We start from the raw sequence: 24,768 nt of genomic DNA, 5'->3' as shown, positions 1-24,768 counted from the left end.
ATGACCAATTGAAGTATACAGTGCCTCAACGTCCAAAGAGACTAAGTATTGGTTTGTTTCCAGTTTAACATCATGAATCTTGCGAAGAACATCTGTGGTGTCTTGGACAAAGGAAGGGAGATCCAGAACGTGGTGTCGTAGATGTAGATCGACAAAGATGCTGGCTTTTTCGGTTAAAGATCCTATCCCAGATACGATTGGTCTTCCTGGTGGTTGCCTCATATTCTTATGTATCTTGGGGAGCATGTAGAAAGTAGGGATGCTGGGATGTGTTGTCTGGAGATATTGATATTCTGAAGATGTTATGGTCCCTTCCGCATGAGCATCGGTGAGAATCCGGTTGAATAGTGTCTTGTAATTTTCCATAGGGTTCAGTAATACTCTTTGATAACAAGTTTGGTCTTCCAACTGTCGATAGGCTTCCTGTATATACTGTTCGCGGGGCCATACCACCACGTTTCCCCCTTTATCAGATGGCTTTATAATGACATCTTGCCATGATTCAATCTCTTGAGAGCATTAAGTTCCTTCCTGGATAGATTGGAATTGTACAGACTTCTGGTCTTCCGAAGATGTATATGGTCAAGTTCTTGAGACACTAATTTGGTGAATATCTGTACTTCTGGGCTCGTCTGCTCTGTTGGGAAAAACGTAGACCTTTTCTTACAAATGACCCTCGTACTGACTTCCCACTGGGAGTCTGTAGTTGTGTTGATTCTGTATCCAAGATTGTAGAGCTTCCAATGCTTCCAGTTCAAGTCCAGAAAGATCTGATGTATTCATGTTGTCACCTGTTTCTGTCTGATAAGGTTGTGTACCGTCAGTTTTGGAAGTAGCTATTTTATTATGAAATTTAGTAAGAAGTAACTTCCTGCAAAAAAGTTTTAAATCTTTTTCCCATTTGAATCTGTTGAACTTTTCGGTTGGTGAATAGGAGAGACCTTTGCTCAGGACTTGGATTTGATCGTGATCTAAAATGTGTGCTGAGAGGTTGATAATCTTGAGTTGTGAAGAAGTATCCGTTGGTATTGGGGAGACTGAAGTTACCTTCTGCGTGAATTCCGTACTGGTTGTCTTCTCGGTGGTAGTTGATCCCCACTGTTGTTGACGGCCTCTTCCTCCTCTTGCGCCCCCTCCTTGTCTTTCGTTTGCTGGGTGCCTTGATCCCCTTCCCCTGGGGGGATCCCCTAAAAAATGCTGTTGATGATATTGGGAGGAACTGTTACTCTCACCTCTGAAGTTTGTGGTTACTGATGCGTTGGGGATATATTCCGGAATATCTTCAGTTCCAGATGTCTCTATATCTGATGAAGAGTAGTGTTCAGGGTTTCTAGGGGGTCGCGATTGCAGGAGGGCTTATTCCACTTGAATATTTTGCCCGATGCAAAGTCCTTTTTATCTCTAGCAAATTTATTTCTTTTTCTGTCGATGATGGTTTGTTCGTATGTTAGAAGGTCTTGTTTGTTTTTCTCAAAACAACGTTGAATTGTGTATCTTTCTCCCAGGGCTCCAATTTCTTACTTAAATCGTCCAGGTCACGTTCACAGCCCTCGAGTATGAGATGGTTGTGTTTAATCAAAATGCCCATGAGTTCCATGGAGCATTTGAGGAGACAGTTGTCCCAATCAGTTTTAAGATTTTCACTGGCCAGGCTGAAAGTGGGAAAAACTCTTGGCCTAGGCCGCGTGGTGCAATTTTGTTCTTAAGGTAGTTCTCTAATGTAGTGAGGTCCCAACTGGTTCTTATTTGTTTGTGCAGTAATTGTTTGAGTTGTACAAAATCAGATTCCCAGTTGGTATGTGGTTCTGTATCTACTACGTTGCTTGGAAAAAATTTCATCTAAGTTTTCTCTATTCCTATGTTTGTAGGACAATTCCTGCTTTAAACTGAAGCTCATGTTGATGATGTATGGGACTATGCCCGTTGGTGTACTGAAAGGCTGTAGTTACTGGAAAATTGTTCGTGATCAAATATTCCGTGCTGGTATTCCTAAGAAAACTATTTCTAGTTGTATACAATATGCAAAAGGAAAATTGGGTTAAGGATGCCGCACAAGAGTAAATGATGTTGCATGAGTAAATAATTAATGTAAGTTTCCAAGAAAACCGACCAACCGAAAAAACTTTCGGAATTAATCACCATCTACCATTAAACTGTCAAAGTTGTGGGTAGAGAAAAGGAGGGTGATTGTCGATGGTGCTCCCATGGGTCTATTACATTGGTAATAAAGAGAAGAGAGAAAAAGAAAAAGAAACCCTTGTTGGGAGCACTCACTCTTGGAAACAATGGAGAGTTAGATGATACTTGATAAATTAGGTATTTAAAACGTAACTTTTAATTATTTATGGGTAAAATACGGAGTACACCCTGTTTTGTTGTTAAAAATATAATTAAATAAACGTGAATCATTGGTTTCGAATTACCGCTGTGAATATATAGGTAAAAACATGTATATATATAAGGCCAAAAAATTGCAAAAAAAGGTTCGGCATAAAATATGGCAAAATCAAGGAATGTGCCCACCAGGTATTGTTTTTTAGGTTAGTGCAATAATCTGAGTATTGCCGTCAAGTAAAACCTACAACACCAGGTATTCCTTAGTGGTCAACCACCTAAGTACTGACCAGGCCCAACACCGTATTGCTTCCAAGATCGGACGAGATTGGGCATGCGCGGTGTGGTGTGGTAGTAGATTTCGGTTTGAACAGCTGGTATGCAGCTATCAACTACAACACAGACCTGGTTCTTGAAATGGGCAGATAGCCTCTTAGAGAAGAGACATATGTTTGACCATCATTGCACCGAATTGTATTCCAAATATATAGGTATACTAGGTTTAAAATCATATGATCAGTCGGTTTTGCCAAACTGAGCCGCCTGCATGTTGCTTTTGATTGTGTGTGCTATGCAACATAAATCCCAATGGATTTTTCACACGTTAGTAGGGCATAAGAAAACCCTTGTTGTACTGATGACACGCCAACAAAAAAACATTAAATAATGAAAGTAATGTAATGTCATTAAGGCTGAAAATTATTCAAAATATCTTTATCAGCTGTACAGACAGACTGGCAGATAAATAAATAGGGAATGTATTACAAAAGACACAAACCCTCCTGCCCACACTTAGGCTAAACGGAACCTTAGAGCCTGAAACGCCGCATGCTGTCTGTGTGGCAATCTTGTTGCCAAAATAAACCACTAAACATGTATCCACTGAATCTCCACAATAAATTAATCAAAAATATGGCATGCCGAATATAATTTGTGCTTCATTGGCAATTGTATATACAATCATTCATGTGCTCATATTTAAGATATCTGTGGGGAAAAAAGAAGGAATTATGCTGCTGAATATGCAGGAATAAATAAGTGGCAACATATATGTTCCAATTGCTGCAGCTATAGTGGATGACAGTTTGTAGCTATTTTGTAATGTGTCTGCCAAAATTGACACAGAAAAAAGTACAAATAAAGATAAGCTGTGTATTGATAGCACTTATGAAACAGATTGTTCCATATGTTGTAGATGTACCTTATATAACTGGCATAATTTGCCGAAAAAAATTGAGGACCAGTGCACCTGTTGTTTAAATTACATAAGTGCGTGGCGGGAGAGCGGGAGACGTGAAAGTGCGGGATATAACTATAAGTGATACTTAGAGCCGTCTGTCGTCTGTCTCCTGTACTGCTGTGTGCCGCTGTCAGTGCCGCGTTCAGCTCGAGTTAACGAGCTGTGAAGATCTGCGGCTTGCCCAGTCTCCTCTCCTGCCGGTCTGCTGGTCACGTGAGCGCGCTCACCGTGACCACGTCCACCTCCCCTACGTACGTTTCACAACGAGCTTGTTCACGGGTAGTGTGAACACTGAAGGTGCAGACCCGGTTTTTAAGTCTGCTGAGATAATTGGTAATTGGCTACAGAGTTTAATAATTGTAGCAATGATTACCTCTGGGTCTGGCTGTTTGAAAAGAGCTGCAGTGAAAGCTCAAGGAATGTCCTGCATGTATAAATATGAATAGTGAATAGATGGCCTGCAACATATGCGATGGGAAATTCTGAATATAGTATATTTGAAATTTATTTGGTGAATATAATAGAATGAGGAAAAAATTGTTGTGTAATTAAGCACATATGTGCCGGGAAAAAGAAGAGTATTAAGGTGTGGATAAAATAGATAAATGAAAAAATATAGATAATTAAATAATTAAATAAATATATATATATGAATAAGTAATAATAACTAATAATGGTAAAAAATATGAATATATATGAATAAATATAATTAAAAACTAGGAGTTTGAGGAAAAAGTGGGTGTATGAGGATTAATGTGGCAAATGCAAATTGGTAGTGTTAAAAACAGGTAGTGTTAAAAAAGCTGATTTGGGGGGGGGGGGGTTTGTGGGGGGGTTTGGGGGAAAGAAAAGGGGTGGGGGGGGGGGTTTTGTGATGTTAATGGGGAAAAGGGGTGTGTATGTTAGTGAGGTGTTGGAAATATGGTTAATGGGGAAGAAGAGTGAGTATGTTAATGAGGTGTTGGAAGGGAAAGAAACATGGCGTGAGAGATGATAGTGTTGAATGCAATGGTGTGTGAGAGGAACGGGGGTGTGGGGTGCCCTGCATTGTGCAGGTTGTATAGTAAAAATAGATTGTGAAAAGTATAAATAGAAAGGGGGAGGACGGGAGGAAAATAGAGGGGAGGGTGAAAAGGAGAAGGGGGGGGGGTTTGAAAAAAAAGGGGGGGGGGGCGGGGAGGAGAAAAAGGGGGGGGGGGACTGAAGGATAAATAAAAAGAGGCTATGAGAGAAAGAGATAGTGATGTGTGATAGTGTGGTCCCTACTAGGCTAGTTATTAGTTATTATTTAATGGTAATATGATTTAATGGTAATATGGTCAAGTTGAAAGAAAGGCGCCATAATTAATGGTTTCATTGAGTCCTTGGGGATGTAGTGAGTTTAGTCTAAAAGTCCACTCACATTCCTTCCGTAAAAGGGTATTGGTCAAATCTCCTCCTCGTATACCCAGTTTAACTTGCTCAAGTCCACAGACCTTAAGTTCATTCCACCGGCCTGCATGTTTAGAGACAAAATGTCGTGCTACAGAGGTGATTTGCTTCATTTTTTGTAGATCTTTTGTCGCATTGCGAATAGATCCAACGTGTTCCAGAATTCTTTGCTTGAATGCTCTGGTCGTCATGCCAACGTATCTTTGTCCACATGTGCATACTATGCAATAAATCACTCCTTCTGTTGAGCAGTTAATGAAATGTCTGATTTTAATGTCTTTGCCATAGCGGTCCTGAATGTTGTCAGTCTTAAGAATATATTGACAGGCTTTACAATGACCACATGGATGTGTGCCGATCGTGGGTTGTAATTTGCCTCGTGTTGTTTGGAAATGGCTAGACACCAGTCTATCTTTCAAGTTTCTCGATCTCCTCCAGCTCATGGATACTTGTGGTCCAAGTTTTTGAGATAAAATGGGATCCAAATGGAGAATTCCCCAGTGTTTTTGAATGGCTTGTTTTACCTGACGCCACTCTTGGCAGAAACCCCCTACAAACCTGATATTCTTGTCTTGTTGTGGTTTTTGTTTCTTTTCAAAGATAAGATGTTCTCTCTGGATATTCTGGATGTTTCTACTGGCTTTCTTGATTGAAGTGTTACTGTATCCCCTTTCTCGTAATCTCTTCGAAAGTTCTTTGCTTTGATCCTCGAAGTCTTGATCATTGGAGCAGTTCCTTCTTAAACGGAGATATTCTACCTTGGGTATGTTTGTAATTGTTGGGGGAAAGTGGGAGCTAGTTTGATGTAGCAGAGTGTTTGAGGATGTCTCCTTTCTATATAGTTTTGTTGAGAGCATTTTGTTTACATCTTTATAGATCAGTACATCCAAAAATGGGAGTTCATCCTGACTGATTTGGTGGGTAAGTCGAATATTGAGGTTGTTGTTATTAAGATGTTCTATAAACAGGAGAAGCATCTGTACATCACCTTCCCATATCATCAGAATATCATCGATGTACCTTACCCACATGATGATATTGGATGTGAAAACATCATTGCTGTCCGTGAACACAAATTCGCGTTCCCACCATCCTAAAAAGATATTCGCATACGTGGGGGCACAAGCTGCCCCCATAGCGGTGCCCCTGGTCTGTAAAAAAAATTTGTTATTGAAGGTGAAGAGATTGTGACTAAGTATGAACTGGAGTAGGTCGGCAAGGAACACATGGAATTTTTCCATGCCTTCCATGTTCATAAAATAATTAACGGCTTCAAGTCCTCTGTCATGATCAATTGAAGTATACAGTGCCTCAACGTCCAAAGAGACTAAGTATTGGTTTGTTTCCAGTTTAACATCATGAATCTTGCGAAGAACATCTGTGGTGTCTTGGACAAAGGAAGGGAGATCCAGAACGTGGTGTCGTAGATGTAGATCGACAAAGATGCTGGCTTTTTCGGTTAAAGATCCTATCCCAGATACGATTGGTCTTCCTGGTGGTTGCCTCATATTCTTATGTATCTTGGGGAGCATGTAGAAAGTAGGGATGCTGGGATGTGTTGTCTGGAGATATTGATATTCTGAAGATGTTATGGTCCCTTCCGCATGAGCATCGGTGAGAATCCGGTTGAATAGTGTCTTGTAATTTTCCATAGGGTTCAGTAATACTCTTTGATAACAAGTTTGGTCTTCCAACTGTCGATAGGCTTCCTTCCTTTTCCCCATTAACATCACAAACCCCCCCCCCCCACCCCTTTTCTTTCCCCCAAACCCCCCCACAAACCCCCCCCCCCCCCCCCCCAATCAGCTTTTTTAGCACTACCTGTTTTTAACACTACTAATTTGCATTTGCCACATTAATCCTCATACACCCACTTTTTCCTCAAACTCCTAGTTTTTAATTATATTTATTCATATATATTCATATTTTTTACCATTATTAGTTATTATTACTTATTCATATATATATATTTATTTAATTATTTAATTATCTATATTTTTTCATTTATCTATTTTATCCACACCTTAATACTCTTCTTTTTCCCGGCACATATGTGCTTAATTACACAACAATTTTTTCCTCATTCTATTATATTCACCAAATAAATTTCAAATATACTATATTCAGAATTTCCCATCGCATATGTTGCAGGCCATCTATTCACTATTCATATTTATACATGCAGGACATTCCTTGAGCTTTCACTGCAGCTCTTTTCAAACAGCCAGACCCAGAGGTAATCATTGCTACAATTATTAAACTCTGTAGCCAATTACCAATTATCTCAGCAGACTTAAAAACCGGGTCTGCACCTTCAGTGTTCACACTACCCGTGAACAAGCTCGTTGTGAAACGTACGTAGGGGAGGTGGACGTGGTCACGGTGAGCGCGCTCACGTGACCAGCAGACCGGCAGGAGAGGAGACTGGGCAAGCCGCAGATCTTCACAGCTCGTTAACTCGAGCTGAACGCGGCACTGACAGCGGCACACAGCAGTACAGGAGACAGACGACAGACGGCTCTAAGTATCACTTATAGTTATATCCCGCACTTTCACGTCTCCCGCTCTCCCGCCACGCACTTATGTAATTTAAACAACAGGTGCACTGGTCCTCAATTTTTTTCGGCAAATTATGCCAGTTATATAAGGTACATCTACAACATATGGAACAATCTGTTTCATAAGTGCTATCAATACACAGCTTATCTTTATTTGTACTTTTTTCTGTGTCAATTTTGGGCAGACACATTACAAAATAGCTACAAACTGTCATCCACTATAGCTGCAGCAATTGGAACATATATGTTGCCACTTATTTATTCCTGCATATTCAGCAGCATAATTCCTTCTTTTTTCCCCACAGATATCTTAAATATGAGCACATGAATGATTGTATATACAATTGCCAATGAAGCACAAATTATATTCGGCATGCCATATTTTTGATTAATTTATTGTGGAGATTCAGTGGATACATGTTTAGTGGTTTATTTTGGCAACAAGATTGCCACACAGACAGCATGCGGCGTTTCAGGCTCTAAGGTTCCGTTTAGCCTAAGTGTGGGCAGGAGGGTTTGTGTCTTTTGTAATACATTCCCTATTTATTTATCTGCCAGTCTGTCTGTACAGCTGATAAAGATATTTTTGAATAATTTTCAGCCTTAATGACATTACATTACTTTCATTATTTAATGTTTTTTTGTTGGCGTGTCATCAGTACAACAAGGGTTTTCTTATGCCCTACTACGTGTGAAAAATCCATTGGGATTTATGTTGCATAGCACACACAATCAAAAGCAACATGCAGGCGGCTCAGTTTGGCAAAACCGACTGATCATATGATTTAAACCTTAGTATACCTATATATTTGGAATACAATTCGGTGCAATGATGGTCAAACATATGTCTCTTCTCTAAGAGGCTATCTGCCCATTTCAAGAACCAGGTCTGTGTTGTAGTTGATAGCTGCATACCAGCTGTTCAAACCGAAATCTACTACCACACCACACCGCGCATGCCCAATCTCGTCCGATCTTGGAAGCAATACGGTGTTGGGCCTGGTCAGTACTTAGGTGGTTGACCACTAAGGAATACCTGGTGTTGTAGGTTTTACTTGACGGCAATACTCAGATTATTGCACTAACCTAAAAAACAATACCTGGTGGGCACATTCCTTGATTTTGCCATATTTTATGCCGAACCTTTTTTTGCAATTTTTTGGCCTTATATATATACATGTTTTTACCTATATATTCACAGCGGTAATTCGAAACCAATGATTCACGTTTATTTAATTATATTTTTAACAACAAAACAGGGTGTACTCCGTATTTTACCCATAAATAATTAAAAGTTACGTTTTAAATACCTAATTTATCAAGTATCATCTAACTCTCCATTGTTTCCAAGAGTGAGTGCTCCCAACAAGGGTTTCTTTTTCTTTTTCTCTCTTCTCTTTATTACCAATGTAATAGACCCATGGGAGCACCATCGACAATCACCCTCCTTTTCTCTACCCACAACTTTGACAGTTTAATGGTAGATGGTGATTAATTCCGAAAGTTTTTTCGGTTGGTCGGTTTTCTTGGAAACTTACATTAATTATTTACTCATGCAACATCATTTACTCTTGTGCGGCATCCTTAACCCAATTTTCCTTTTGCATATTGTATACAACTAGAAATAGTTTTCTTAGGAATACCAGCACGGAATATTTGATCACGAACAATTTTCCAGTAACTACAGCCTTTCAGTACACCAACGGGCATAGTCCCATACATCATCAACATGAGCTTCAGTTTAAAGCAGGAATTGTCCTACAAACATAGGAATAGAGAAAACTTAGATGAAATTTTTCCAAGCAACGTAGTAGATACAGAACCACATACCAACTGGGAATCTGATTTTGTACAACTCAAACAATTACTGCACAAACAAATAAGAACCAGTTGGGACCTCACTACATTAGAGAACTACCTTAAGAACAAAATTGCACCACGCGGCCTTTGGCCAAGAGTTTTTCCCACTTTCAGCCTGGCCAGTGAAAATCTTAAAACTGATTGGGACAACTGTCTCCTCAAATGCTCCATGGAACTCATGGGCATTTTGATTAAACACAACCATCTCATACTCGAGGGCTGTGAACGTGACCTGGACGATTTAAGTAAGAAATTGGAGCCCTGGGAGAAAGATACACAATTTCAACGTTGTTTTGAGAAAAACAAACAAGACCTTCTAACATACGAACAAACCATCATCGACAGAAAAAGAAATAAATTTGCTAGAGATAAAAAGGACTTTGCATCGGGCAAAATATTCAAGTGGAATAAGCCCTCCTGGCAATCGCGACCCCCTAGAAACCCTGAACACTACTCTTCATCAGATATAGAGACATCTGGAACTGAAGATATTCCGGAATATATCCCCAACGCATCAGTAACCACAAACTTCAGAGGTGAGAGTAACAGTTCCTCCCAATATCATCAACAGCATTTTTTAGGGGATCCCCCCAGGGGAAGGGGATCAAGGCACCCAGCAAACGAAAGACAAGGAGGGGGCGCAAGAGGAGGAAGAGGCCGTCAACAACAGTGGGATCAACTACCACCGAGAAGACAACCAGTACGGAATTCACGCAGAAGGTAACTTCAGTCTCCCCAATACCAACGGATACTTCTTCACAACTCAAGATTATCAACCTCTCAGCACACATTTTAGATCACGATCAAATCCAAGTCCTGAGCAAAGGTCTCTCCTATTCACCAACCGAAAAGTTCAACAGATTCAAATGGGAAAAAGATTTAAAACTTTTTTGCAGGAAGTTACTTCTTACTAAATTTCATAATAAAATAGCTACTTCCAAAACTGACGGTACACAACCTTATCAGACAGAAACAGGTGACAACATGAATACATCAGATCTTTCTGGACTTGAACTGGAAGCATTGGAAGCTCTACAATCTTTGGATACAGAATCAACACCAACTACAGACTCCCAGTGGGAAGTCAGTACGAGGGTCATTTGTAAGAAAAGGTCTACGTTTTTCCCAACAGAGCAGACGAGCCCAGAAGTACAGATATTCACCAAATTAGTGTCTCAAGAACTTGACCATATACATCTTCGGAAGACCAGAAGTCTGTACAATTCCAATCTATCCAGGAAGGAACTTAATGCTCTCAAAGAGATTGAATCATGGCAAGATGTCATTATAAAGCCATCTGATAAAGGGGGAAACGTGGTGGTATGGCCCCGCGAACAGTATATACAGGAAGCCTATCGACAGTTGGAAGACCAAACTTGTTATCAAAGAGTATTACTGAACCCTATGGAAAATTACAAGACACTATTCAACCGGATTCTCACCGATGCTCATGCGGAAGGGACCATAACATCTTCAGAATATCAATATCTCCAGACAACACATCCCAGCATCCCTACTTTCTACATGCTCCCCAAGATACATAAGAATATGAGGCAACCACCAGGAAGACCAATCGTATCTGGGATAGGATCTTTAACCGAAAAAGCCAGCATCTTTGTCGATCTACATCTACGACACCACGTTCTGGATCTCCCTTCCTTTGTCCAAGACACCACAGATGTTCTTCGCAAGATTCATGATGTTAAACTGGAAACAAACCAATACTTAGTCTCTTTGGACGTTGAGGCACTGTATACTTCAATTGATCATGACAGAGGACTTGAAGCCGTTAATTATTTTATGAACATGGAAGGCATGGAAAAATTCCATGTGTTCCTTGCCGACCTACTCCAGTTCATACTTAGTCACAATCTCTTCACCTTCAATAACAAATTTTTTTTACAGACCAGGGGCACCGCTATGGGGGCAGCTTGTGCCCCCACGTATGCGAATATCTTTTTAGGATGGTGGGAACGCGAATTTGTGTTCACGGACAGCAATGATGTTTTCACATCCAATATCATCATGTGGGTAAGGTACATCGATGATATTCTGATGATATGGGAAGGTGATGTACAGATGCTTCTCCTGTTTATAGAACATCTTAATAACAACAACCTCAATATTCGACTTACCCACCAAATCAGTCAGGATGAACTCCCATTTTTGGATGTACTGATCTATAAAGATGTAAACAAAATGCTCTCAACAAAACTATATAGAAAGGAGACATCCTCAAACACTCTGCTACATCAAACTAGCTCCCACTTTCCCCCAACAATTACAAACATACCCAAGGGGGAATATCTCCGTTTAAGAAGGAACTGCTCCAATGATCAAGACTTCGAGGATCAAAGCAAAGAACTTTCGAAGAGATTACGAGAAAGGGGATACAGTAACACTTCAATCAAGAAAGCCAGTAGAAACATCCAGAATATCCAGAGAGAACATCTTATCTTTGAAAAGAAACAAAAACCACAACAAGACAAGAATATCAGGTTTGTAGGGGGTTTCTGCCAAGAGTGGCGTCAGGTAAAACAAGCCATTCAAAAACACTGGGGAATTCTCCATTTGGATCCCATTTTATCTCAAAAACTTGGACCACAAGTATCCATGAGCTGGAGGAGATCGAGAAACTTGAAAGATAGACTGGTGTCTAGCCATTTCCAAACAACACGAGGCAAATTACAACCCACGATCGGCACACATCCATGTGGTCATTGTAAAGCCTGTCAATATATTCTTAAGACTGACAACATTCAGGACCGCTATGGCAAAGACATTAAAATCAGACATTTCATTAACTGCTCAACAGAAGGAGTGATTTATTGCATAGTATGCACATGTGGACAAAGATACGTTGGCATGACGACCAGAGCATTCAAGCAAAGAATTCTGGAACACGTTGGATCTATTCGCAATGCGACAAAAGATCTACAAAAAATGAAGCAAATCACCTCTGTAGCACGACATTTTGTCTCTAAACATGCAGGCCGGTGGAATGAACTTAAGGTCTGTGGACTTGAGCAAGTTAAACTGGGTATACGAGGAGGAGATTTGACCAATACCCTTTTACGGAAGGAATGTGAGTGGACTTTTAGACTAAACTCACTACATCCCCAAGGACTCAATGAAACCATTAATTATGGCGCCTTTCTTTCAACTTGACCATATTACCATTAAATCATATTACCATTAAATAATAACTAATAACTAGCCTAGTAGGGACCACACTATCACACATCACTATCTCTTTCTCTCATAGCCTCTTTTTATTTATCCTTCAGTCCCCCCCCCCCTTTTTCTCCTCCCCGCCCCCCCCCCTTTTTTTCAAACCCCCCCCCTTCTCCTTTTCACCCTCCCCTCTATTTTCCTCCCGTCCTCCCCCTTTCTATTTATACTTTTCACAATCTATTTTTACTATACAACCTGCACAATGCAGGGCACCCCACACCCCCGTTCCTCTCACACACCATTGCATTCAACACTATCATCTCTCACGCCATGTTTCTTTCCCTTCCAACACCTCATTAACATACTCACTCTTCTTCCCCATTAACCATATTTCCAACACCTCACTAACATACACACCCCTTTTCCCCATTAACATCACAAAACCCCCCCCCCCACCCCTTTTCTTTCCCCCAAACCCCCCCACAAACCCCCCCCCCCCCAATCAGCTTTTTTAACACTACCTGTTTTTAACACTACCAATTTGCATTTGCCACATTAATCCTCATACACCCACTTTTTCCTCAAACTCCTAGTTTTTAATTATATTTATTCATATATATTCATATTTTTTACCATTATTAGTTATTATTACTTATTCATATATATATATTTATTTAATTATTTAATTATCTATATTTTTTCATTTATCTATTTTATCCACACCTTAATACTCTTCTTTTTCCCGGCACATATGTGCTTAATTACACAACAATTTTTTCCTCATTCTATTATATTCACCAAATAAATTTCAAATATACTATATTCAGAATTTCCCATCGCATATGTTGCAGGCCATCTATTCACTATTCATATTTATACATGCAGGACATTCCTTGAGCTTTCACTGCAGCTCTTTTCAAACAGCCAGACCCAGAGGTAATCATTGCTACAATTATTAAACTCTGTAGCCAATTACCAATTATCTCAGCAGACTTAAAAACCGGGTCTGCACCTTCAGTGTTCACACTACCCGTGAACAAGCTCGTTGTGAAACGTACGTAGGGGAGGTGGACGTGGTCACGGTGAGCGCGCTCACGTGACCAGCAGACCGGCAGGAGAGGAGACTGGGCAAGCCGCAGATCTTCACAGCTCGTTAACTCGAGCTGAACGCGGCACTGACAGCGGCACACAGCAGTACAGGAGACAGACGACAGACGGCTCTAAGTATCACTTATAGTTATATCCCGCACTTTCACGTCTCCCGCTCTCCCGCCACGCACTTATGTAATTTAAACAACAGGTGCACTGGTCCTCAATTTTTTTCGGCAAATTATGCCAGTTATATAAGGTACATCTACAACATATGGAACAATCTGTTTCATAAGTGCTATCAATACACAGCTTATCTTTATTTGTACTTTTTTCTGTGTCAATTTTGGGCAGACACATTACAAAATAGCTACAAACTGTCATCCACTATAGCTGCAGCAATTGGAACATATATGTTGCCACTTATTTATTCCTGCATATTCAGCAGCATAATTCCTTCTTTTTTCCCCACAGATATCTTAAATATGAGCACATGAATGATTGTATATACAATTGCCAATGAAGCACAAATTATATTCGGCATGCCATATTTTTGATTAATTTATTGTGGAGATTCAGTGGATACATGTTTAGTGGTTTATTTTGGCAACAAGATTGCCACACAGACAGCATGCGGCGTTTCAGGCTCTAAGGTTCCGTTTAGCCTAAGTGTGGGCAGGAGGGTTTGTGTCTTTTGTAATACATTCCCTATTTATTTATCTGCCAGTCTGTCTGTACAGCTGATAAAGATATTTTTGAATAATTTTCAGCCTTAATGACATTACATTACTTTCATTATTTAATGTTTTTTTGTTGGCGTGTCATCAGTACAACAAGGGTTTTCTTATGCCCTACTACGTGTGAAAAATCCATTGGGATTTATGTTGCATAGCACACACAATCAAAAGCAACATGCAGGCGGCTCAGTTTGGCAAAACCGACTGATCATATGATTTAAACCTTAGTATACCTATATATTTGGAATACAATTCGGTGCAATGATGGTCAAACATATGTCTCTTCTCTAAGAGGCTATCTGCCCATTTCAAGAACCAGGTCTGTGTTGTAGTTGATAGCTGCATACCAGCTGTTCAAACCGAAATCTACTACCACACCACACCGCGCATGCCCAATCTCGTCCGATCTTGGAAGCAATACGGTGTTGGGCCTGGTCAGTACTTAGGTGGTTGACCACTAAGGAATACCTGGTGTTGTAGGTTTTACTTGACGGCAATACTCAGATTATTGCACTAACCTAAAAAACAATACCTGGTGGGCACATTCCTTGATTTTGCCATATTTTATGCCGAACCTTTTTTTGCAATTTTTTGGCCTTATATATATACATGTTTTTACCTATATATTCACAGCGGTAATTCGAAACCAATGATTCACGTTTATTTAATTATATTTTTAACAACAAAACAGGGTGTACTCCGTATTTTACCCATAAATAATTAAAAGTTACGTTTTAAATACCTAATTTATCAAGTATCATCTAACTCTCCATTGTTTCCAAGAGTGAGTGCTCCCAACAAGGGTTTCTTTTTCTTTTTCTCTCTTCTCTTTATTACCAATGTAATAGACCCATGGGAGCACCATCGACAATCACCCTCCTTTTCTCTACCCACAACTTTGACAGTTTAATGGTAGATGGTGATTAATTCCGAAAGTTTTTTCGGTTGGTCGGTTTTCTTGGAAACTTACATTAATTATTTACTCATGCAACATCATTTACTCTTGTGCGGCATCCTTAACCCAATTTTCCTAAGTCACACAGGTGAGAAGCCATTTTCTAGCTCTGAGGGAAATGCTGTTTAAGTAAATCACATCTTACACATCAGTGAAGTCACACAGATGAGAAGCCATGTTCTTGCTCTGAGTGCTGTAAATGTTTTATACAGAAATCGCAACTTGTTACACATCAGCGAAGTTACACAGGTGAGAGGCCATTTCCATGTTCTGAGTGCAGGAAATGTTTTATACAGAAATCACAACTTGTTACACATCAGCGAAGTCACACATGTGTGAGGCCATTTCCATACTCTGAGAAATAAATCAGCTCCTGTTGCACACAATAGACATCACTCAGGTGAGGAACCATTTTAATCTTCTGGAGTATACTTATCATTGCCATGCTTTGTTCTTCAATGTTCTTATCCTATCTCCTATGCTTTTTTGCAACATACATGCTACAGCTTGGTGAAATAATCAGATGTCATGCCCTCATCTACCACTGCTATGCAGATGACCGGTCTTTTACTCCATGTACTCAGAACCTAATACCATTTCTAAATGGTTGTCTAGCTGAGCTCTAGGTGTGGGTGTTGCCAGTTGGCTGGTACTCAATCCTGGTGAAACAGGTCTTTATGATAGAAGCTCACCAACAAAGGTCAGGGCTACAGCTCAGCTTTGCAAACCAACCAGACTTACGGTTGGAGGTTAAGAGTTACAAAATGCTGATCCTGTGAGGAATCTTGGTGTCCTGGATGGTGGAGTGACACTTAGACATCAGGTATCAGCCACAATCAGATCCTCATCTGCGGCACATAGCCAGACTCCAGCACTTATTTCCCTCAGAAGATCTACATGAAGTCATACATGCACTTGTATCATCACGCATAGACTACTGCAATGTCCTCTACGTGGGCCTCCCAGCAAATTACTTGAACCATTTGCAGATGGTACAGAATGCAGCAGCCAAGCTGTTACCTAACCAGCCCATTCCTGCCACATAACACCCATTCTCTGCTCCCTCCACCAGCTGCCTGTAAGATGGTGACTCTAATACATAATCTTACTGACTCTCAGCCCTACATGACCAGGCTCCATGGTACCAGAATCAGCTTCTGCCTCCTTACTGCCCTGGTTACTTCCACCTGCAGATGAAGGATTGTTACCAGCAGTACCAAGAATCCCCAAGATGTCGGGGGAGACAGGGTGGGTGGCATTATTGCTGTAGCAGGGGCTGCTGGAGGCACTGTGGGTAATATTGTCCCCAAGGTGCACTGAGGTGGCAGAGGGGGGGGGGGTACGACGACACAGGATCGCTGGCAATAGTGGGGACTGCAGGAGGCAGTGTCTGAGAATTTTGTCCTCAAGCAGCGCTAAGGTGTTAGGGACAAAGGGCGGGTGGGAGTAATGGGGAGGAGACAGGGAAGGTGGCAGTAGTGGGGGGAGATGGCATGGGACAGTAGTGGTGGTAGACAGGTTGCATGGCAGCAGTGGGGGAGACAGGGCAGGTGACAGTATTGGGGGGGAGACAGAGTGGGTGGCAGTAGTGGAAGGAGGTAGGGTGGGTGGCAGTAGTGGGGTTAACAGGGCAGAGGCAGGAGACGGGGTGGGCGGCAGTAGTGGGGGAAGATGGGGCAAGTGGCCGCAGTGTAGTACCAGGTACTGCTGGAGGCAGTAAAGAGGTGTATGGGTCCCGCACAGAACCAGTTGATAATTAGGCTTAATGATGATTATGCTTCCTTATTTCTAATTAATCCCTAGTATGTCTTAATTTATTATTTGCTGTGTCAGCCATTATGTGTGTTCTTTGTAATAATCCTGAAAGTAGTGGTGCTACCGACCTCAAATCATTTGAATTCACTTGGAAAAGATGATATGAGGTGCACTCTGAAAGCTTATAGGGGGTTAATAAAAAATGAATGCAGATGTGACATCACGCAGCCCCCTTGAAAATGGTCCCGGCCCGCTCGCGTTCACCCCTCAGGGATGTGACCGATGTGTGTGTGTCTGCGCGCCCGCTGCGCATGTGCATTTTGCCACCACCAGGAAACTGCTGCGGGCCGCTATTGTGTCTGGGCGTGAATGACCCCTATAGGCTTTTGAGTCTCCTGATATGTATCTGTTTTAGTTACCTGCTATAATAACATGTAACCTGATTGTTTCTGCTTTAAAGGATATTTTTCCTGTATTACTCAAATCATCTGTATTATGTGCATTGTTTTTGATATCTGTAAAGCGCCTTGAGTCCTGTTGGAGAAAGAGCGCTATATAGACAAAAATATGCGTATTAAAGATATGAGATAAAGTTGTTTAAAAACAAAAGATTTCCTTTGAGTTTTTATTATCTTATTTTCAGATAATTGTCGCTATGTTGACAGTTTCCTGTTAATGTGTCACTTGTTTTGTTACTTTTGTGTCCATATAATGTCAATGTTGCTGTTTATAAATATCTCGTCTGGTGTGTAAAGGTGGGTACACACAGTGTGATTTTGACTATGCGATTTCCCTTGAACTGGCCGCAGCCCAGAACCACCAATATTGACTATATGTACTTGCAATTTTGGCTATGTCCGATTTTGACAGCTCATTTGAATAGTGGGATGACATTACAGAGGGTGAGAGGGGGGTCTCTTCTTTTGTTCAATTAATAGAGGCAGACATTTTAAATCCGTGCATTTATTAGGAGGGGTTAGTGGCCTGGCAGGAAGCTGCAATTAAATAATGTGAGTTTCTCTGATTCCCGTGTGTGTGTGTATATATATATATATATATATATGTGTATGTTTGTATATATATATATATATATAGAGAGAGAGAAATAGAGACCTAGGCGCTATAGTACAAACGTGCGGTATAAGATGTAAGAAGGAAAACACTCGTTTAGCTCTTTTAGGAGTAGCAGCTAGTAAAACAAGATTAGTGCATGGTATACACATATAGTAAAATTGGGTAGTGAAGAATACAAGCGCTAATGAGTGTGGTGACGATTATACTGGAAATAATTAGGTGGATTAAAAGATTAATAAAATGGCCTTAGGCACTTATCTGATAAGAACAAAACTTCAATCCGGTATTCATCAATTTAGGAATCCTGTAAAAGAAGAAACAGCAAACATAGTGTGTATCGTTCACAGGTAAAAATAGAGCAAGTTTGCTATATAAGGTGCAAATTTTTAGGGAATTTTGGCTATTCCCAATAAAATTATAATCTGTTGCTTCACAACATAAAATACAGATTTTAATGAACAATACAAAACACGGCTAGACAACACACGTACAAGATTTTAAAATCTTAAAAGCTTATCTGTCCGTTCTATGCACAAAGGAATCAGTAACCAATTGTTCCATGGACACAGGATAGCCAAAGTTTATGCGTACAGGATAAAAGTAGTTCAAATGCTTATCTGTCCATCAATAGGAGTTTCAGCAGCAAACGGTCTCAAAGCGTTTCGTCCTTCAAGGTGTGGACTTCTTCAAGGGGATTTTAAAATCTTGTACGTGTGTTGTCTAGCCGTGTTTTGTATTGTTCATTAAAATCTGTATTTTATGTTGTGAAGCAACAGATTATAATTTTATTGGGAATAGCCAAAATTCCCTAAAAATTTGCACCTTATATAGCAAACTTGCTCTATTTTTACCTGTGAACGATACACACTATGTTTGCTGTTTCTTCTTTTACATGATTCCTAAATTGATGAATACCGGATTGAAGTTTTGTTCTTATCAGATAAGTGCCTAAGGCCATTTTATTAATCTTTTAATCCACCTAATTATTTCCAGTATAATCGTCACCACACTCATTAGCGCTTGTATTCTTCACTACCCAATATATATATATATATATATATATATATATATATATATATATATATATATATAGATATAGATATAGATATATATATTTATTTCTCCGGCAGGGTCCACAGGATACCATTGGGATATGACGTAGCAACAGCGGATTGGCACCAAATGATCAAAGCTATCGGCTTCTCAGCATGCAACGGGCACGTTTCCTGTCTCAGGCAAATCAGTTTTGTTTGGTGCAGCAGGAGCCGGACCATGGTCTAAGGGCTGCTGGTTTTTAGCAGCCATAAGCTGTTTTATTTTATTTTTATAGTCTTACTATTTGTGACCGGACGGTTATGTATGAAAGCCCTCACCGCCTTGAGTGATGATTTAGGTCACACTGGACCTGGCCAAATATGGGATTCCCGCTTACCGTTAGTAAGCCCCTGTTACTGACTCCACCCACTGCATAGTGGGCAGGTACTATGCTGCCACCACCAGACCCTCCCCCCTGCCATGGCGACCACGGTTCTGCACTATACATTGACACGCAGTCTTACCACATCTGTGTGGTGTTGATGAATCCCCAATTGTCGCCTAAGCACAGCATGGTAGCAGGCGGAAGGCGGAGCTTGGAGACTCTGGGTGCACCTTGGACAGCCAAAGAACAGAGCTAGTTTTCACCTAGCCCTGCAGGTCACAAGATGAAGTGGTCATCTTGAGGTAGAAGATGTTTATTTGGCCAAATGGTTTAAAAAAAGACTTCCCTATTGCTAGGGGCAACAGCAATACAGCAAGGTGATTACAGCAGAGTGCAAATGGTATAATACACCTGGAGACTCTCAGGCCTCCTCTTTTTATCTCAATTCTACACACTGGGCCTAATTCAGACCTGATTGCTGCTGCAAATTTGTTAGATGGGCAAAACCATGTGCAGTGCAGGGGACGTAGATATAACATGTGCAGAGAGAGCGAGATTTGGGTTGGGTTATTTTGTTTCAGTGCAGGGTAAATACTGGCTGCTTAATTTTTACACTGCAATTTAGATTTCAGTTTGAACACACCCCACCCAAATCTAACTCTCTCTGCACATGTTATATCTGCCCCCTCCCCCAGCACTGCACATGGTGTTGCATATCTGCTAACAAAATTGCTGCTACAATCAGGTCGGAATTACCCCCACAGTACCACAGGGGGTAAACCCACCCTATTCTCAACCAATCATTGTTTACCAATGTGCTGTGCATGCCTTGGCCACATGCACAGCTACCATTGTCCTCTATGGACAGTGGGGAATGGTCACTCACCTTTGACTGTCCCATCCTGGAAGATTGGTATCCGCCCAGGTGACGTTCAGTCTGGGCTGGGGCAAGTTTTCACACCTAAATTTACTTCCAGAAATCTGCCTGGGACCTAGCTCACTATCTGCAGTCTGAAATTGGTCTCCAGAGATGGGCAGCCTTGATCCCAGGTCATGGTCTCCTGCCCACTGAGGGTGAACCCTATGGAGCTCCAGAAACGTACTCAGCTTGTTTTAAAGCTGAGCTGACCCTCTATCTCCCCATGGTATTTTCATGTGGGAGGCTAGAGGGGAAGGCATTCTGTATTTGGAGAAAACGATTGAAGGAATCCAACAGCCTGCACAGTAATGGATTCCCCCCTCTTGGGACACAACCAAGTAAGTGCATTTCACTTTAAACACATTTAAATTCACTTTGTACATTGTTGCTTACATATACACTGAGCCTGTGCACTGCACAGGCTCCACATACCCAGACACTGCATTGCCTCACAGCACAACATATATTATTTCATTTCTATACATCTTTTTTTTTACAGACTGCACAGAGCTCAGCTCTGGGCTCCCTTAGCCCTGCAGCCTGGCTGCAAGGACTCTGCCAGTGCTGGAGGTATGGGGCTGGCTTCCCCCATCCTACAGCCTGCCTGGACACTACCTGTTACTGGGGTCCAGGGAGCTGGCTCTCCCTGTCCCCCCAGTGCAGCACGCACTTATTGGCCTTGCCACAGCGTGCGGTGCACTCCCTTCTGTAGCCTGGCAGCCCAAGATGCTTGTCCCGGCTGCCGTCGCTCCATGCCTCTGTAGCTCCCAGACCCGTGCTCAGCATCCTACTAACCCTCGCCATATAACGCGCCGGCTAGCCCGGTCCCAGTGAATGGCGCACCCCCCTGCAGACCAGCAGCCCGGGACGCTCGTCATGGCTGCCGTGTCTTGCCACCTCCATAGTGCTGAGGCACCAGGAGCAGAGCTTCCGTCCCCCAGCAGTGGTACACAGAGCACTGGAGCGGGAACTGATCTGTCGGCTGGAGCGGCTCCCCTCTTCCTCTGCGCACACACGCCAGTGTGCCGGGGGTCACTCTCACGGCTGAGGTCACCGGGGAGGTCTGGGACTGCAGCACACAGAATTCCATTTTAGAAAATTTTTCAAACACTGGGTGCCTAGCACTTATACAGTTTAAAGATGGTGCCTAGCGCCAGTGTACATTTAAAAAGTGGTGCCAAGCACCGTTTGCCCATAAAATGGTGCCGGGCACATAAGGGGTTAACCCCTTGAGTGCCGTGGCCGCCATTGTTTAAGCGTGTCAACCAGGGACCCATGTCCCAACGATTTGGTCCCGCAGTTCTTATTGGGGTTACTAGGAGCTCCCTGTGGGTTCAGGCTCCTCCTGACATGACAGTCCATCTGCATTGCTTTGAGCCTTGCCTTGTTTGTGGATAATATGAAAGTCATAAACCTGAAGAGCAAGGCTCCACGGCAACAGTCTGCCATTTTCCCCCGTGGTGTACTGAATCCACCGTAATGGATTGGGGTCCGTTACCACTGTAAAATGGTGGCCATACAAATAGGGCTGGAGCTTCTTCACAGCTCAAACAATAACCAAGCACTCCTTTTCAATTGTGGCATACCCCACCTCCCGCTATAGCAGGTTTCTGCTCAGATAGGCCACAGGGTGCTCTTGTCCACCCGGCCCCTCCTGGCTCAGTACTTCTCCAAGTCCATACTGGGATGCACCAGTCTGTACAACAAAGTTTTTACTATAGTCTGGCGCCATCAGTACTGGAGCTTGTACTAGAGCTATTTTCAACGACTGGAATGCCAACTCACATGCGGTCATTCAGTCAACTATCTTAGGGAGTTCCTTCTTATATCAGTCAGCGGTTTGGCCACGGAACTAAAGTTAGGGACAAAATGTCTGTAGTACCCTGCAAACCCTAAGAAATCCAGGACCTGTCTCTGGGTTGTGGGCTGGGGGCAGTCTCCACCTTTGCTGGTTCAGGCTTCACCTTACCTCCCCCCACACTGTGCCCCAGCTACTGTACCTCTGATATCCCCATTTGACACTTATCTGCCCAGATAATTAGACCTGCCCACGTGCCTCAGGTGATCTTCCCATGTTCAGCTGAAGCCAGCGATGTCATCCAAGAAGGCCTGGGTGAAATCTCTGAACCCCTTCAGCAGGTCATCAACCATGCTCTGGAAGGTGTCTGGTGCATTCTTCATCCCAAATGGCATGGTTTTAAACTCAACCAAGCCAAAGGAGGTGATGAAGGTGGACCGTTCCTGAGCCTCGGGAGTCATTGGTATCTGCTAATACCCCTTACTCAGGTCAAACATAGAGATGTATTTTGCTCCAGCCAACTCATCTAACAGCGCGTCAATGCTGGGAAGGGGATAGGTGTCCGATTTGGTCACTTTGTTCAACCTGCGGTAGTCTACACAAAAAAAAATTGTTGTCCGGTCTTTCTTGGGAGCCAGTAAGACTGAGGCGGCCCAGGGACTTTTGGAGCACGTGATTACGCCTAGCGCTAACATCTCCTGTACCTCTTGGTAAATACTCGCCTGCGCCTCTGATGAGACCCGATACGCGGGTTGCCGAATTGGTCTATGCTCACCAGTGACTACGTGATGGGCACGTATAGAAGTCAGGCTGGGCTTTCTGCTTAACTGGGTATCAAAGGACTGCATCACTGACTCAAGCTTCTCCCTCTTGAGGTTACAAAGCTCCCTGCTCCAGCTTACTTCCTCTACACCACCCTCACCCTTGGCATCCGCGAGGAGGTCAGGAAGGGGATCATTTCCTGGTTCCTCCATCAGTAGGCAGCACACAGTGGCTACCGATTCCACGCGCTCGTGGTATCGCTCGTTTAACATATTTACATGGTAGGTATGCTGCCTCCTACCATCGCTGTCAAATGAGACCACTTAGGTGATGTCATTTAGGCATTTTGCAACCGTGTACAGTCCCACCCAGGCAGTTTGGAGCTTGTTCTGATGTGTGGGCACCAGAACCAGCACCTGTCCTACTCTATGCGCCCCGGTCATACCAAGTCTTTTGCTTGGTCTGTGCTGCCACAAGATTTGCTTGTGCAAGCCCCATGAGATTCTCTAACCGATCTCTTAGCTTCAACACATACTCCACCACGGGCTCATCCTGGTGGGTCATCTCCCTTCCGAATATTCTCGGAACAGGTCAAGAGGTCCACAGACTCTGCGGCCATATAGTAACTCGAATGGCGAGAATCCAGTTGACTCCTGTGGCACCTCCCGATATGCAAACAGGAGGTGTGGCAGGTATCGCTTCCAGTCTCCTCCCTCTGAAGTCACAAATGCTCATAGCATCTGCTTCAGAGTGCCATTAAATCTCTCGTAAAGTCCATTTGACTTGGGGTGATAGGGGGCAGTGCGGAGTTGCCTCACTCCACACCTAGGGGGCAGTGCGGAGTTGCCTCACTCCACACCTCACCCAGAGACTCAGGAACTGCGTCCCTTGATCGGTTAGGATTTCACTGGGGAACCTTGCTCTACTAAATAGGCCTAGCAGTGCATCCACTACCTTTTCTGCAGTGATGGCGGACAGAGCCACAGCCTCTGGATACCGGGTGGCATAATCCACAATGGTGAGGATGTATCTCAGGCACAGGTAGGGGACCTACTATGTCCATGGCCACCCGTTAGAAAGGTTGCCTGACTATTGGTAAGGACCTCAGGGGATCCCGAGCACTGGGGCGTCCAAGCCATTGGCACACATCACAAGACTTACAGTAGGTCCGGACGTCATCCGACACTCCAGGCAAGAAAAAGATCTGTGTCAAGCGCCTCAGTGTTTGGTCCCTCCCCTGGTGTCCCGCCAAAGGGATTTCATGCACAACTGACATCAGATGCTCCCGAAAGCTCCTGGGAACTGCCAGTTGAACTTGCTCCCTGCACTGGCCTATTCCCTTCTACCTTGGCTACCCGGTACAGTAACCCTTTCTACCAGGTAACACTCCCTGCCCCAATCCCAGCAAGGCTGCTGCCAGCTTGACACCTCATACTTTCCAGGGATGGGTCAGAGAGTTGAGCTTCCCTAAAATCCTGCCTTCGTCTCCTAAGTCTGGACACTCTACAGAGGGAATGCTGGGGTCAGCCAAGTTGGGGTCAGTCATGGTAAGGTCAGTGTGGTCACTCACTCACCGCTGGAGTTGGCAAACTACTAGGGACAGGAGCATCTCTGGGCACACCCACAGGATTCAACAAACTGGATCCGACATCCTCTGCATTG

General features: G+C 42.7%; 1 protein-coding gene and 3 pseudogenes across 6 annotated transcripts in view; 3 read left to right on the top strand and 1 right to left on the bottom strand.

Annotated features, from left to right (window-relative positions):
* Nucleotides 1-16,799, top strand: part of LOC134983117 (zinc finger protein OZF-like) — a 69,063-nt gene extending 52,264 nt beyond the window's left edge. For all 6 annotated transcript variants that reach the window (XM_063948840.1, XM_063948839.1, XM_063948836.1 and 3 more), the window contains one exon: nt 15,467-16,799. The gene's annotated coding sequence lies outside the window, so the exon portion shown is untranslated. The remainder of the gene's footprint in view (nt 1-15,466) is intronic.
* On the bottom strand, nt 2,576-2,694 carry LOC134983174 (5S ribosomal RNA; annotated as a pseudogene).
* LOC134983173 (5S ribosomal RNA) lies at nt 8,496-8,614 on the top strand (annotated as a pseudogene).
* On the top strand, nt 14,788-14,906 carry LOC134983172 (5S ribosomal RNA; annotated as a pseudogene).
* Nucleotides 16,800-24,768: the final 7,969 nt, after the last annotated feature.

The sequence above is a fragment of the Pseudophryne corroboree genome (assembly GCF_028390025.1).
Source record: "Pseudophryne corroboree isolate aPseCor3 chromosome 3 unlocalized genomic scaffold, aPseCor3.hap2 SUPER_3_unloc_1, whole genome shotgun sequence".
NCBI classification, from domain to species: domain Eukaryota; kingdom Metazoa; phylum Chordata; class Amphibia; order Anura; family Myobatrachidae; genus Pseudophryne; species Pseudophryne corroboree.
The sequence above is the reverse complement of the archived record's forward strand: the minus strand, read 5'-3'. Positions and strand labels throughout refer to the sequence as shown.